Source organism: Dipteris shenzhenensis, chromosome 32 (assembly GCF_047967505.1).
Source record: "Dipteris shenzhenensis isolate YYH24624 ecotype China chromosome 32, Dip_SZ_1.0, whole genome shotgun sequence".
Classification (NCBI taxonomy): domain Eukaryota; kingdom Viridiplantae; phylum Streptophyta; class Polypodiopsida; order Gleicheniales; family Dipteridaceae; genus Dipteris; species Dipteris shenzhenensis.
In genome coordinates, this window is record NC_141627.1 from 30548342 (window position 1) to 30564411 (window position 16070).

Here is a 16070-nt window from a genome sequence, read left to right on the forward strand (position 1 = left end):
TGAGATCAGATAGAGGAGGTGAATACATGTCCTCAGCATTCATGAACTTTTGCAAAAGTCATGGCATTCAAAGACAATTCACTTGTGCAAATACTCCTCAGCAGAATGCAAGAGCTAAAAGGAAGAATGGTACTTTGGCAGACAGTGCTAGAGCAATTCTTAGTGAACATCTTCAGAATCAATATTGGGTGCAAAAGCAATAGCCACTGCAAACTATTTGCTTAATCGGCTTCCTACAAAACCGATTCAGGGTATGACACCTTATGAAGCATTCACTGGACACAAGCCACACATTGGGCATCTCCGCATATTTGGTTGCATAGCATATGCCCACATACATGATAATCATCACAAGAAATTGTATGCAAAGTCATGCAAATGCATCATGGTTGGCTTTAGTGAAGAAAGCAAAGCATACAAGTTGTATGATCCCATCAACCGAAAAGTCATTATCTCCAAAGATGTAATCTTTGATGAGGAATCGAAATGTAAAACCTCAAACACACAAGATATAGACGCATCGATTTCATAGTCATCTATAGAAAAAGTTGATTAAGGAAGAGCAAGAATTGCTAGAAACACCCCAAGTAGAGCCACAGTAGCTCAAACGGTCTACTAGGGAAGTTGATCTTGAGGGAAGGTGTTGAGCAGTCACAGAAATCAAAGAACCATGTGAAGCTTGCATGATGGGCAAGCAACAAAGAAAGGTATTCCCACAAGAAAGCAAGAATAGAGCAAATGCTCCTCTAGAGTTGGTGCATGTTGACTTGTGCAGTAAGATGCCTACACAGGCCTTGGGGTGATCTTCCTATTTTTTATTGATTGTCGACGACTATAGTAGGAAGATGTGGGTGTACTTTCTTTGTGAAAAGGCTCAAGCTTTTGGTAAATTTAAAGAATGGCTACAGCTTGTTGAAAATGAAACAGGGAGAAAAGTGAAGAAAATCAGATCAGATGGTGATGGTGAGTTTGTTTCTATAGAGTTTGGAGATTTTCACAAGAGCAAAGGGATCAAGCGACAAATGACACCACATATGCCTCAGCAAAATTCAGTTGTTGAACACTGAATGTGGACCATGACCACTATCGGACACGAGCTTTGCTTTGTACCTTGCAATGTGGATTCACTTGTTGGAATTGTGTGAGTTTGAGAGCCCACAAAGATACTACTCAACAAATAGCCACTTTCAAAGCTTGGAGTTTCCAAATTGAGATAAGTCTTGTGTTTGTGTGTATCCCTACATGGTCGCCCAAATGGCCATTAGAGTATGTACCATATCTATCCAAGTACTAGCCAAGATCTGAGAAGGGTAAACCTGAGAACCCTCCAAAGCCTCAGTGCATCTGGCTCTCCAAATGTGCCATGTTGCAATGCTAGCTAAGACCTCCTAAGGAGAGTCAACCGAGGAATGAGTAGCCCTGAAGAGAGTGGCCGAAACATCCTCCAAAGAGCATGATTCCACAAGGTGTCGTCAGATGTGAAGAGCCCAAGAGGAGTCAAGTCTATCAAAGAAGTCCTGGGGTCCTGAAAGAGTGAGCCAAGACACTAATCCCCAGGTCATGTAGAAAGGAAGGCAAATAAAAGTGCTGAGAAGTCTTGCCATCCCCTTCCATATGATTCTTGCCTATCTGCAATCCCAAAGGCAGTGTTGTATTATCTCCAAAGCAGAAAGGCAATGAGGGCAAGAAGGGTCAGCTCCAAACTTGGATCTCCATTGGTTCACTGCTATCGCACCATGAATAAAAAGCCAAAAGAAGAGAGTGATTTTTCTATTCTGATGGGATTTCCAGAGCCTCTACTAAAAAATTTTCTACAAGTCAGCAGAAATCTGAGACACCTCCATAGAGCCACAGCCTCCATGAGCCCGAGGCGATAAGAAGCGGGTTACGATCCAAGTACCACTGTGAAAGACAGACATGCTCCATGAAGCCCACTATCCTAATTGGCTGAAACGGTACCTCCAACAAGATATCATTTGTGGATCTGGACAGCCTGCCCCCCGAAGAAACATCAAAGACTAAGGCATCCTCATGTGTATCATGAAAAGCAATCACCTGTAAAGGAACTCCCAATCTGGAGAAAGCCCCCATCCATGTGGAGCAAGTAATAGGCATGTCATCTGTGTCCACCCAATCCAAGGGCAAGGTTGCATCACTTTGCTGGACTCTCCTTGTGAGAGTGCTCTCAACGGAAGCAAGAACAGAAGAAGGAGAGAGAGAGATAGAGAGCCACACAAGTTTTGGTGGGTGCAGAACCACCCTAATCTTCTTTTTCATTCATTTATATATGTGTTTGAGTATTGTACATAACTGGGGTAAAGGCACAGTGACCTTTAACCCCCATAACCTCCCACTTAAAGGACAATGTGCCTTTAAGGAAGAACAACCAGTGAGCATACTATCCAATGCCCATCAATACACGACAATACTCAAACCGCTGACTAGGTAGACTCTTCGTCAGCATATCTGCAGGGTTATCATCTGTATGAACCTTGACAAGCTCTATGCGCTTGTCCTCAAGTACCTCCCTGATGAAATGGTACCTGACCTCAATGTGTTTGGTCTTTGCATGAAATACCGGATTCCGTGCTAGCTGAATAGTGCTAGCTGAATAGCACTCATGGAATCACTATGCAATGTCGGTACACCTGTATGAATCCCCAAATCTCCCACTAGCCGATCAAGCCATATAGCCTCCTTGCAACCCTCTATGGCTGCAACATACTCAGCCTATGTGGTAGACAAAGCAATGCACTTCTGTGCGCGAGACATCCACGACACTGCACCACCTGCAAAGGTGAACACATAACCAGAAGTGGATCTTCTACTATCCACATGCCCTGCATAGTCTGAATCTATGTACCCAAGTACACGCATGTCTCCTTTACTAAAGCAAATGCACATCTCCTTCGTACCCTTCATGTACCTCATGATGCACTTAACTGCCTCCCAATGCCTCTTTCCTGGATTAGCCATATACCTGGTAACAACTCCCACTGCAAATGCAATGTTTGGTCTAGTAGCTATCATAGCATACATAAGACTCCCAACCGCTGATGCATAAGGAACCTTGGCCATCATGGCCCTCTCCTCATCTGATTTGGGACTATCTGTATGACTCAGTTTCACATATGGAGGCAATGGAGTACTCACTGCCTTCCCCCCCTCCATATTGAAACGCTGCAATACTTTTGTAACATACTCTTTTTGTGAAAGCCAAAGGAGTTTCCTACTCCGATCACGCATGATGCGCATACCAAGAATATGACCTGCAAGTCCCAAATCCTTCATATCAAAGGCCTCATGCAACTTGGCCTTTAATGCATCTAGCTCATAAGTATTCTTGCTAGCCAATAGCATATCATCCACATATAGTGCCAGGATTATGAGGCTATTATCCTTAGCCCTTTTAATGTAGAGGCAGTGATCAATTTCACTCCTTCTAAAACCCTGGGACCGAATGAAAGCATCAAACTTCTGATACCATTCTCTAGGTGCTTGCTTAAGACCTTAGAGACTCTTCTTCAGCTTGCAAACTAAATGCTCTTTGCCCTTTTCTTCAAAGCCTTCTGGCTGCACCATGTAAATTTCCTCATGCAAATCCCCATGCAAGAAAGCTGTCTTGACATCCATCTGCATAAGCTCCATATCCTCTATTGCCACTAGTCTAAGCATGCATCTAAGTGTGGTCATATTCACAACCGGAGAGAATATCTCATCAAAGTCCACACCCTTCTCTTGCTTGAACCCTTTAGCAACCAAACGGGCCTTGTACCTAGGCACATCATCACCTGTGACCTTCATTTTGTAGACCCATTTACATGGCAATGCTTTCTTTCCATGTGGCAAAGAAACCAAGTCCCAAGTCTTATTCTTCATAAGTGAACTCATCTCTGATTGCATAGCATACTCCCACTTGCGTTGATCCTCACGCATCATAGCCTCTCTTTGTAGCAAGAAGGCTCCCCGCAATCAGTAAGCATCACATAGTCTACCCCTGGAACAAACATATCAGGCGGTCTAGACACTCTAGATGATCTTCTCAAGGGCATTTCAGCTTGCTGTCCCACTTGCATATCAGCCACATTTGGACCCTTGATTGTATACCTGTGGGAGTACTTGGTGGCACCATTTCTTGCACATTTGGTGCATGAACAGCTTGCTGTCTATCAACATATGCAGGTGGATTCACATCTTGGAAAGTGATTCTCCTCATTTCCACATCCCTCATGGGTGCCTTATGCATCTTCTTCTCATTGAAGACCACATCATGGCTGTGTATGATCTTCTTTGCTTTTGGATCCCAGAGACGATAGCCCATCTCTCCACTTTCACCATAACCCAGAAAGATGCATTTCCTAGACTTAGGATCTAGCTTCTTTCGAAGCTCTTTTGGCACATGTGCATATGCCTCACACCCAAATATACGCAAATGAGAGTAAGAGGGCTTCTTGCCACTCCATGCCTCTTCAGGAATACCACCATCCAAACTCTTACTAGGTGATCTATTGATCACATGCACTGCAGTCTTCATTGCCTCAGCCCAAAAACCACCAGAAAGACTTGCATTGGAAAGCATGCATTGCAACCTTTCTTGAATGGTACGGTTCATCTTTTTTGCAACTAGATTTTGCTCTGGAGTATGAGGGGATGTGAGCTCCCTCTTAATCCCACGTGTATCACAGAAATGCTGAAAGACATGAGAGAGATACTCTCCACCATTGTCAGTCCATAGGCATTTAAGCGTTCTACTTGACTGATTCTCAACCAAGGCCAGCCATTTCTGAAATACCTGGAATACATCACTCTTCCGAGCTATAGCATAAGCCCACACTTTCCTAGTTGCATCATCAATGAATGTCACATAGTATTCAGCCCCGCCTAATGACCGTGTAGGCATGGGACCGCATACATCTGAATGCACCAAATCAAGCTTTTCAAACTCTTTCTTTCCCCTTCTTTTATGGGCTGATTTAGTCTACTTCCCATAGAGACAGTGCTCACAAAATTCAAAATCAGAGAAACTCAAATGCGGTACATAACCCAAACGGCATAAGAGTTTCATTCCATTCTGGCTCATGTGCCCCAACCTGCAATGCCACAAAGAAGTGCTTGGCTGCTCGGTTATTGCAACAACATGATCAAATACCCCTGATACATGTAAGGGATACAAAGTCCCACACTTGGCACCCTTGGCCAAAAGCATAGAGCCCTTCTGAATTTTCCAACTTTGAAAGCCAAAAGTGGTGTGAAAACCAGCATCATCTAGCTGACCCACTGAAAATAAGACTCTTGGTCAGCTTAGGCACATGTCTCACATGTTTCAAAACAAATGCAGACCCATTTGCAAAAGAAAACTTTATGTCACCTGCTCCCACTATGTCACATGCATAGTCATTTCCAAGATGCACACAACCTGTCTTTCCACTGTCATAAGTGGAGAACCATTCCCTATGGGGAGTAACATGGAATGAAGCACCAGAATCCAAAATCCAATCCTGGGAATATGCATCATCTGAAGTGGTAAGCAACTCTGCAGATAAACTAGACATGAAGAGAACGTCATTGTCACTATCATGTGTGACTGCATTGATCTCCTCGATCTTCACTTTTCCTTTGTCCTCCCTTGGACTCTCTTCCTTTTGATTTGCACCCAATTTGCATTCTTTTTCTTATCCTTTTGCTCTCTTTTCAGCTTGTAGCAATTCTTTTTCATATGGCCCTTCTTGCCACAATGGTAACACTCAATGTTCCGTGCCTTGGATTTGCTACGAGACTTTCCTCTTTCTTGGGACTTCCCCCTGAACTGTGATCTGCCCCTTTGCACATTTAAGACTGCATCTTGCTTGTTGCCATCCATAGACTTCCGTCTAATCTCCTCGGCCAACCAGCTACCCACAACATCATCAAATTTCAGTACTCCACCAGGTGGAGAGTTACTAACAGCTGTACCGAAGGTATCCCATGAGGATGGCAATGAACATAAGAGAAATATTGCCTTAGTCTCCGCATCAAAATTCATCTTCTGAGCCTGAAGCTGGCTGAAAATAATATTGAATTCATTCAAGTGAGAAGCAATGGAGACCCCTTCCTTCATCTGCAGCTGAAACAACCTCTTCATGAGGTAAACTTTATTAGAGGCAGTTTCCTTCTCATAAGTGGCACACAGTTTCTTCCACAAATCTTCCGTAGTCTGCTCATTTACTACTGTGAAATAAACTGACTCTGCAAGATGAAGTCTAATAGTAGACTTTGCTAATGCATCCAACTCATTCCAATCATCCTCAGACATATTTGCAGGCTTAGCTTCAATCCCTGCCAAGGGTTTAATATGCTTCTTTTGAATAAGCACATCCCTTATTTGTTCTTTCCACAAAGAAAAGTTTGTCCCATCAAACTTTTTAATGCTAAAAAACTCCTTTTCAGGCATGGAAGAGGATGCCATGATGCAAATGAAACAAAATCCCAAATGCTAGTCCCTGCAAGAGAGAATCACACCAAATACCAGGTGCACCCAAATGTGTATGCCACAATAGACTGAAATATCACAAAAAAACTCAAAGCTCAAAGCATCAAAAGATGCATCTGACTCATGTGCATATACTATGCATCCATATGAGCAAATCTGGCCCAAAAGAAAATGCCAATAAGTGCCAAATGACTCAAGCATGAACACCGTCCACTGGCATATGCATCAATAATGTCTCATCCAAGAGAGCATAGCACTATCAGTGCATCACTTGCAATGTGTCAAAGCTATCCCTCAGCATAAAATAGCATCCATGTGCAAAGCGTCCATAAAAATAGCATCCCACAAGGCAATTTGGGCCTATCAGCGCATCCAATAAGGACCGCAATGCATCCAAATGGCCTATAAATCATCCACTGCAACCCAATGCACACCACGAATGAGCGCACACTGCTCAAACTGCAACCAGAGTGATCTGCATAAGGTATGCTCAAGAAATCATAGTCCCACGGTAATGAGCGCTACTGAAAATAGAACCTGAGATGCCTCAAAACATGGGCGCCATTGCATAATCAGAATCAGCAAGAAAATCTGCAAATATCTCTCTTCTGCCAGAACTCCAAAATCCCAACCGATGAGTGAGAAATGGGAGTCAACACTTATCCACTGCCATGTGGCATAAATCTAAGGTTTCAAAACCTTAGAATGAAAAATGCATAACAGAGAGACAAAATCGAATACACAGAGATTTATAACTCTGAAAATCCTTCACCGAATCATGCAAGAACTGATAGGTAGGGGTTTTTGGGCATCCAGAACGCAATGGGACAGACGGTTTTGGAAACCGTGGTCTCAATCACTGGGTCCAACACACGGACTGAAAAAGGTTTTTGGAAACAGAGCTGTTTGTAAACTCCACCGGAGTGCGAATGATGAGCAACATAGAAGTTTTAGGACCTCCTGAGTCCACTGGAACTGACAGATCTGCAAATGGTTACTCCAAACTTGAGTTCCAACACCCGGGCAAAAAACGCAGGAATTGATCCCAGATTCAAGAATGAAGGTGTTTCCAAGCTCCTGAAGTAATGTGGATACCAAAAGCAAGCAATAGTTACCTCTACAAGTCAATATGGAGTCTCTGTCATCGAACGGCACAGGGAAAAGCTCAAAAAACGACTTTTTCTTTGAAAGCACTTAACAGGCTCTCAAAACCACTTCGCAAAGCCAAAGTGACTTTTCCAAAGGTTTCTTTAAGGTCTTTGCACACTCAGATGCAAGTAAAGTCACCCACAAAGCTTCCCACAGAGCTTCTCCTTCCTCCCACAGAGCTGCTGAGCTTCCAAGCATTCACGCACACTCAGCTAGATCACCCGGGCTGTGATACCAATTGAGAGTGCTCTCAACGGAAGCAAGAACGGAAGAAGGAGAGAGAGAGACAGAGAGCCACACAAGTTTTGGTGGGTGCAGAACCACCCTAATCTTCTTTTTCATTCATTTATATATGTGTTTGAGTATTGTACATAACTGGGGTAAAGGCACAGTGACCTTTAACCCCCACACCTTGCACTTCCTCTAAGAATAAGAACCATCTGGGCTTGTCGGTCTGCAAGAAGCTTCCTGAATGCTTTCCATGCTCCCACGGTAGTTGCAGGGTCCCTCTCCCATCTTGGCCACTACATGTAAGGAGAAGCTCCAAGTGGTTTGCCATGCTCACTCAAAATACTATCATTTCACATGATAGGCTGCCTTTCAATCTCTTCACAGGTGGATGGGGGAATCCTGCGAAGTGTACTCTTGAAGCTGGCCCATGCTTTCAGGATAGCAACCATAAGAGGGGAAGAGAGAGATCTGAGCTGGGCTGTGGTGAAAACCCATCTGGTACTATGTGCCCAATCCTCTCCTGAAGTGGGCATGTGAGACTGTATGCATCTGATAAAGAAATCCTTCCAAGGCTCTTGCCCTGGCATAAGTCCTCTCACAATGACCTTGCAGAGTAAGGCTCTGCACTGTAGATCTCGGTCGATGATATTCAAACCCCCTTCTCTTGTAGGAAGAATCAAGGTCTCTTAAGCCACCCTGGCTGTAACATCAATTGTGCCAACTAGACCACTCCATTAAAAATTTCGTACAGGCCTCTTAAGCTGAGTGATACACCCGTGATACAATCCCTAGAGTGGCACCAACAAGAGCATACAAACCATGATGTGGCTAGAAGAACCTGGTTAACCACCACCACCCTGGAAGCCAAGTCAAGTTTGGCTGAGCTCCAGAAAAGGAGCTTTCTTCTGATGCTCTCCAACACCGGAGCAAACTGTTGTGAGGGAGAGATGCCCACCCCAACCTGGTAGCCCAAATACCTAACAGAGACGCCCCTCTATAGCCAAGTCAAGGCAATATCATTACCCCAAACCGGGGTGTCATCTTCACAAATCCAAGAACCATTGGATTTATGCCAATTAATCTGTGCACCTATAGCTATGCAAGATAAATCCAAGGCTATCCGAAAGGAAGTGAGTGTCCTGGGGGTGGCATCCAAAAAAATAGCCGTGTCATCTGCCATCTCACTATCTAGGAGCTCTTCTTCCCGGCGGATAGGAAGCCTCAGCCCATAAATATCAGCTTGAGATCTAAGGTAGATACTCATAGCTTCCGCCACAAATAGAAAAGGAAAAGGGGCAAGAGGACATCCCTGGTGGACTGATCTAGAAATTTGAAATCTGTCCCCTCTTACCCCCCCAATGAGCACCTGGCTATGGGCTGATATGTAGAGAGAGAATACTTCTCTAATCCATGCATCTGAAAAACCAAAGCGAGATAGAGTACCCTCTAAAAAATCCCAGTCTACTCTGTCGTAAGCTTTCTCAAAATCCAAGAGTAGAATGGCCAATCTTTGGCAGCTCTGCATGGCCCATTCTGAGGCCTCCCAAAATGAGAAAATATTATCAAATATACTTTTGCCATGCACAAACCTTGTCTACGTGTCATGAATCAAATCTAGAAGAAAAACCTATAGCCACAGACTGATGGCTTTCACCAGAATCTTGTAACAAGTGCCCAATAGAGTGATGGGTCTCCATTGAGACACTAGATTCCTATTGAATCAGACCATCTATAAGTGAGTCCGGGATCTCACCAGAGTTTACACGCCCTGCAAGGCTGATGTAATGTGATCACCAATCTACTCCCAAAAAGTAATAAAAAAGGAAGGGTTAAGTCCATCCGAACTGGGCACTTGCCCTTGTGAAGGGCAAGTAATGCAGTCTTGAATTCTGCATTGGTGAAAGGTGCATCCAGAGAAACATACATCTCATCCTTCACCAGTATAGGGATACACTGCCAAATAACCTCTCTGGCATCATCTATAGCCTGTGTGCCTGGATCTGTAGTAAGAAGGGATGTAAAATAATCTGAAGCTACACACATGACAGCATCAGGATTTGATTGTAACACCCCGTCTGAGTTAACAAGCTGCGAGACACTACCTCTACCATGTCTGGGCCCATGAGTAGAGAAAAAGTGTTTGTTGACCCTACCACCCATCTGAATCCAAAAGGATTCCCATGCATGAAAGGCATATTTTGCTCTGTGATCCAATAATGTCTGCAAATGATCCCTTGTTGTAGCAAGGCGCTTCTGAATCCAAGCATCTGTGGGCCTCTTTTGCTCTTCCCTCTGAAGGGACGCTAACTACTGGCGTATACCAATCTCACGTCGAAGAATCTCATGTCTCCTAGAATTAGCGACTGTATGATAATAGTCACTAATTTCGGATAAGGCTGTAGCTACTTGAGATGGGCAGATAGCTCCACCCTATATGTGAGAAACCCAAATCTGTAAATATCCTCCGTGAGGCTCTCCTCCGCATAAAAAGCATCTGGAATCCTGACACTAGTAGAACGCCCTCTTCGATGAGGCTCAAGGATCTGCAACACCACTGGAAAATGATATGAGGTGGAAACCCTAGTAGAAATGCATATAGATCCTCCTCTATCAAGTGCCCAATCGTCTACATAAAATCTGCCAATATGTGCATGGATGGGCATGTGTATTCTCCTGTTCGACCAAGAATACAAGAGTGACTGTGGCATAACATGAAAGGCATCATCCAACCAAGTGTCCCTGCCACTGTACTGAAAAAGAAAGGCATCCTAGGCTGCCCTCTCCAAAGAATGAATTCCAACCTATCTGCCTCCCTTTTTGTTTGATGGCAACTCAACCATGTTGAAATCGCCACCAATGATCCAAGAATCTGCAATGGGGGCCCAAGAGAGTCACTCTTTCTGAAAGGAGATCCACTCCCCTCTGTTGTTGGGAGCATAAAGATTGAGAAGGCCAATCTTATGCCCTCCAATAAAAATAACGATCCATTGAGCTCTAGAGGGGGAAATAATACCATGACCAGCAACCAAGGGAGAATAGAGGGAGAGACCGCATAGCAGGCGACCAAAAGGTATGTCCTGAAAGCAGTTTGCCCGATTTAGAGCAATCACTGGCATCCAACTTGTGTTCCTCGATAAAAAGGATATCAATCGCACCTCCAGTGACACCTAGATAAAGCTAATTCTAGATCAGCTGCCTACGGCAATGGTGTGGAACTCCGCCTAGGCCCTATATGTTCCAGCTGACTATCCTCATCAATGGGAGGATGCTGGATGGAAAGGCTTACCCGACCTAGTAGAGGAGACCATCTTCCCCTTGGCCAAAACACTCCTACTGAGGGCAGGAAACTCAACAGGTGAGAGGATCCCCACACTTGCTGAAGGGGAGGCCCTATCAAAAGGGATCCCCATGACCGGGGCCCCTAAGGTGGAGGGCACAAACTCCTCATCCATGAAAGTCGCCGAATCTGCTAGTGCTGAAAAAGAGTTCCTGATAAGCAAGTTTGGCCAAGGAGTGTGAAGAAGATCTACACTAGTGGAAGATGGAGGAGAAGGACCTGCTAGGCCTCTATCAATAGAACTGGAGCTGGGTGCTGACGAGGCCTGAGGTTGGGCTAAAGAGAAATCTGGAGTCCTCATCTGTGCTTGCACTTTCTCGGTCGTCCTAATTGTGGCAGGAATAGTCTGCGGGGAAGAAGTGCTTGTAGCCCCCTCGTAGTCAGCAACCAAGGTGACTGGGGTTGGTGCATCTAAAGGCCCCTTTTAATGTGGAACTGTAGTGTCTGGGGCTGCAGCAACATCCACCTCTGGAGTCTGGAAGGCATCTATCTGAATAGGATCAAAGGTCTCCTCCTGAGGTAAGGGAGCAGCTATCTAATAGCTCTCCATTGTGGTACTAGGTGTGCTGCATGCATTGGGTGCTCTGCTATCCCTGGTGGTCCTGGGGTGCACAAAGCAAGGCGCCCTGCTGCTCCTGGTGATCCTAGAGTACGTGGTACAGGGTCCTGGGGAGGTGCAGTCGGGGTAGTATGTGAAGGAGCCACACCAGAAGACCTCTTGGGTTTTTTTCTCTTCCTTGGGTAGTCTCTAGCAAAGTGCCCAAGGGTCCTGCAAATCTTGCATTGGTCCTTTCTACTTGAAATCTCGACTCTCTGTCGAAAGAGAGCCATCTGGATGCTGAAGCATGATGTGGTCATCTGAGATGTTAGGGTCAAAGACAATGACCCTAACACGAGGCACCCCGTCTGTACTAACTGCCTATGCCAAAGAAGAAGGCATGCCAGGAAGGGTGGGGATCTCAGTGACCACTCTGAATGTGGCTCCAATAGTGGCAAGCAGTTGATAGTAGACCTGAGGAAGACCAGGAAATCTAATGAACAATGATGTAACCTGCCTGTCCTCCTCGACTGGGATCGAAGCCCAAGGTGTAGGGTAAAAGAAAGATCCTCGTCGAACCCAAAGCCAGGGGATTAGCTTTGAGAACAAGGGCTATGGACTCGTGGGTTTCTCAGAGATTGGAGAGACTCTCCCTTCTTTGATGAGACTTCTACAGGGTTGAGTTGGCATTTTCAGCCTCAACTTTGGTTTCTTTCTACCTCATTCCTCTGAGGTGTTTTTATTACATGCTTAGCATGTTGTATTTCTGCACAGAGCTTGCTCTAGCGAGTTTCTTTCTTACTTAATAGAAGTTTCTTTTTTTCCCAAAAAAAATATATATCATGCTTGTCTACATCTCTGAAATACTTTCTTCAAAAAACAGAGATGGTCTTTATCTATAGAATAAACACAAAAATCTAAATAAATGGCTATGAATTCAGTTAGACAGTCTTTGAAAGCCTCCACCATGAGCTTTTCAAATTTGAATGGTGTATTTCTCAAGCCAAAAGGCATCACCTGGGTTGCATAAGCACCCCATTCTATAATAAATGCAGTGATTTGATTGTAGCCACTGTAACCATCCATGAAGGAATATATTTCATGTCCTCTAAAATTCCATCTATAAAGGGTATTGGAAATGGGTCAGGGACAGTTTGAACAACCAATTTTTGGTAACCCACGCATACTCAAAGTTTACCATTTTCCTTTGGCACTACCACAATGGGAAACAAGCAATCACTGCAGTCAATAGCATAGATGAATCCTGCCCGAAGAAGTTGATCTAATTCAACTTTCACTTACTTAGCATGATTCGGATTCATTCTATACCTTTGTTGTTGAATAGGTTTAGCATCTGGTACCAATGGGATTCTATGTTGACATAACTCAAGAGGAACACCCCGTAATTCTAGACAAACACAATTTTGTACTTGGTAAAAAGCTCCTTGACAACCTGTAGTTGCTTGGCACTTACCACTACTATTGTAGGCTTATCTTTTGTGCCAAGATTTAAGTTCTTGATTTGATTACAGGACTAGCTGCTCAGTTTCGAGATATGTAATAGTGACTGGTGTCTCAGCCAATTCTCTTTCTCCTTCAATATCTTTAGTGAAGTTGCTTGGGAATAAATCCTGTTATTTTGCAATCTACTCAATCTTCAACTTTTGCTTTATCTCTGCAACCACTTGGAAAATATCAATTTCACCCACAGAGTGATCTACAATTCCATTAAGCGTGACTCCACATCTTGAGGAAATGGATCGGTGACTTCCAAATCCTTAGGCCAATAACTACTCAAGGATTAGTGGGAATGCACACATCTTTGGCATCAGTCTTGATGATCATTTCTTCTAATCCCCAATCGTACAATAACTTTGCACTATTAAGCCAAGGTCAACCTAACAGAATAGGATAGGCATTTGGCTCTATGGCAATCATAATAAAACTAACGAAATAAATTCCTCTTACAGAGATAACAATGTCCTGTAGCACACCTTTGGGGTCAACTGGGCGTTGATCTACCATTCGTACTCAGAATGGAGACGGCTTGAACGTCTTAAGCTTAAGCCGTTTTGCAATATTTTCAAAAATAATGTTAACTCTAAACCACCATCTACAATCACACCTGATATAGTCTGCTTCTTGACTTTAATGGTGATAATAACTAGTACTTCTTCATCCACTATAGGTGTGTGTGTCAATGATAGGATTGTATTCTATTGTTGCTCAATTTTCGTAATTTGTTGTGCAAAGAATTCATAGCAATACAGGGCTATGCACATTAACTCAGTAATGTAAGGCTAATTTTCATATCCTTGAAATATTTCCCATGCTCCGGCTAGCTCTACACTAGAATTGATGGACTACCCGGCTCCTATTCCACGCTTTGCGCTTTAGATTTCGAAGACTCACCTAGTTTAGAGGTAAGGGGTTTAAACTGCACAAAAGGCATCTAAACTATTGGTGCCTTGTCGTTCAATTTCCTAGAAATTTCAGCAGCTATCTCCTTTTGTGCTTTCCAATTAACATCTTTGTCAAATACACCATTGTCTGTAGAGGTTGCAGTGACCTCGTAACGACTTGGGATTCCACTATGTTTGGAAAATCAACTACCACTGCTCAACATTGTGGATCCACTTTCTTTCATTCCATATTAATTTTAAGAAACTTCAAATGCTCATCCCAAGTTGGACAATCAGAAAGGAGATGATTCTCTCCACAACAAAAACATCATATATTTAAAGGGTCTCTATTCTTCTTCTTACCATTTTTACCTTTGTCCTTTTTCTGCTTGAGACTCGATGGTTTGCCACTAGCAAGTTAAGTATCAGTGGTCACCTAGTTGACAGATACTTGTCTAATTTTTGCCATTGAACCAACAATCCGAGTCATTATGCCCAAATTTAGTACAAGTGTTGCAATACTTGGTTTTGCAATCTTCTTCTAAGTGTCCATTCCTAGAACACTTATTACACCATTTCTCATTAATGCTTAGCTTCCCTCGAATGCCCAATTCCTTCAATGCCTTTTTCAAATCGGTTTCCCTCCAAGAAGAAATCTAAAGACAGTGCATCACTGGCCAATCTAAGGAGTCAGGGTCAGAAGACCACGAGCAACAAGAGTTCAAGATGTACAAGGAGGTGTCTGCACAATTAGCCACGTACACATTGTACCACATACCATCGCCCAAACCCTGCAAATGCACTTTGATGCACTCCGCGCACAAAACCTCATCTTCCACCTAGACCTCACTACTCTACTTCCGCCTCACACCCTCCAAACTATTCTCCGCCGTAATCCCGACCACTACCGAGCCATATTAGCCATGTCATATTTCTCTCTTGACCTTCAATCCACTTCTCTATCTCTTCTCCACCCCTCTGATCTCCAAACCCTATTCGCCCATCCCATTCTTCTTAAAGCTCTCAAGAATCAAGCTTACATTGACTATGCATTTTTTCTTTGCTTGAATATTTTTTCCTAAATAACTAGCTTAAATGATGCTACAACAAGCCAAAGGAAATGCATAGCTTTAAGGTGAAGCACAACATCCACCCCCATCTACCTCTTGAGGTGACATAGAGAACTTGGGCAAATATGTTAACCCCTTTGTGGTCAAGTAAACAATTCAAAAACCCACCATAATACTACTACTTCGTGGTGGCGTGCCCACTGGTCTGTGTTTGCTAAGTTCTACGTATATCATCAGCCATGCTTGGAAAGGTATTAGTTTTGTGTCTTACAATTCATGCATGCAAGTTTGTTCATTTTATGTTCATGCATGCAAGTTTGTTCATTTTATGTTATCACTATATTCTTTGATTTGGTAAAGTTTTCCCAAAGTTTTCAATGTTTGCTTCATTTGATTTTCAAGGCCTACATGAAAAAGAGGCATCCTATCCTAATATTAGTGGTCAAAAAGTAAATGATTTTTGTAAGATCAAAGGTTTATTTGAAGTTTGGAATGAGGACCTTTTTGAAGATTTCCTTAAAATAAAAGAAAAATTGTACATCTTTGAAAAAGAGAGAGGAGGATTGTCCATTTTTTACTTGAGGAACATCTAAATATATGTATACAAACCCTAGATACGAGAGGCAAACATTATAATCACGTAACATGAACTCAGTTTTTTTTACTCGAGGAAAATCTAAATATATGAATCACCTACCACAAACTCAGCAAGCGCACAGATTCTCATACAACGTGAACAGCATTGACAACCTTGTTTACATAGCTTTTCCTTCACCTAAACTAAGGTGTGTGTATAGAAGAAAGAATATTTCAGTCTGACCTGTATTCTGGTTTGCTTTAATAGTGCCAGGCATAAAACCTCCAATTAAGAGTT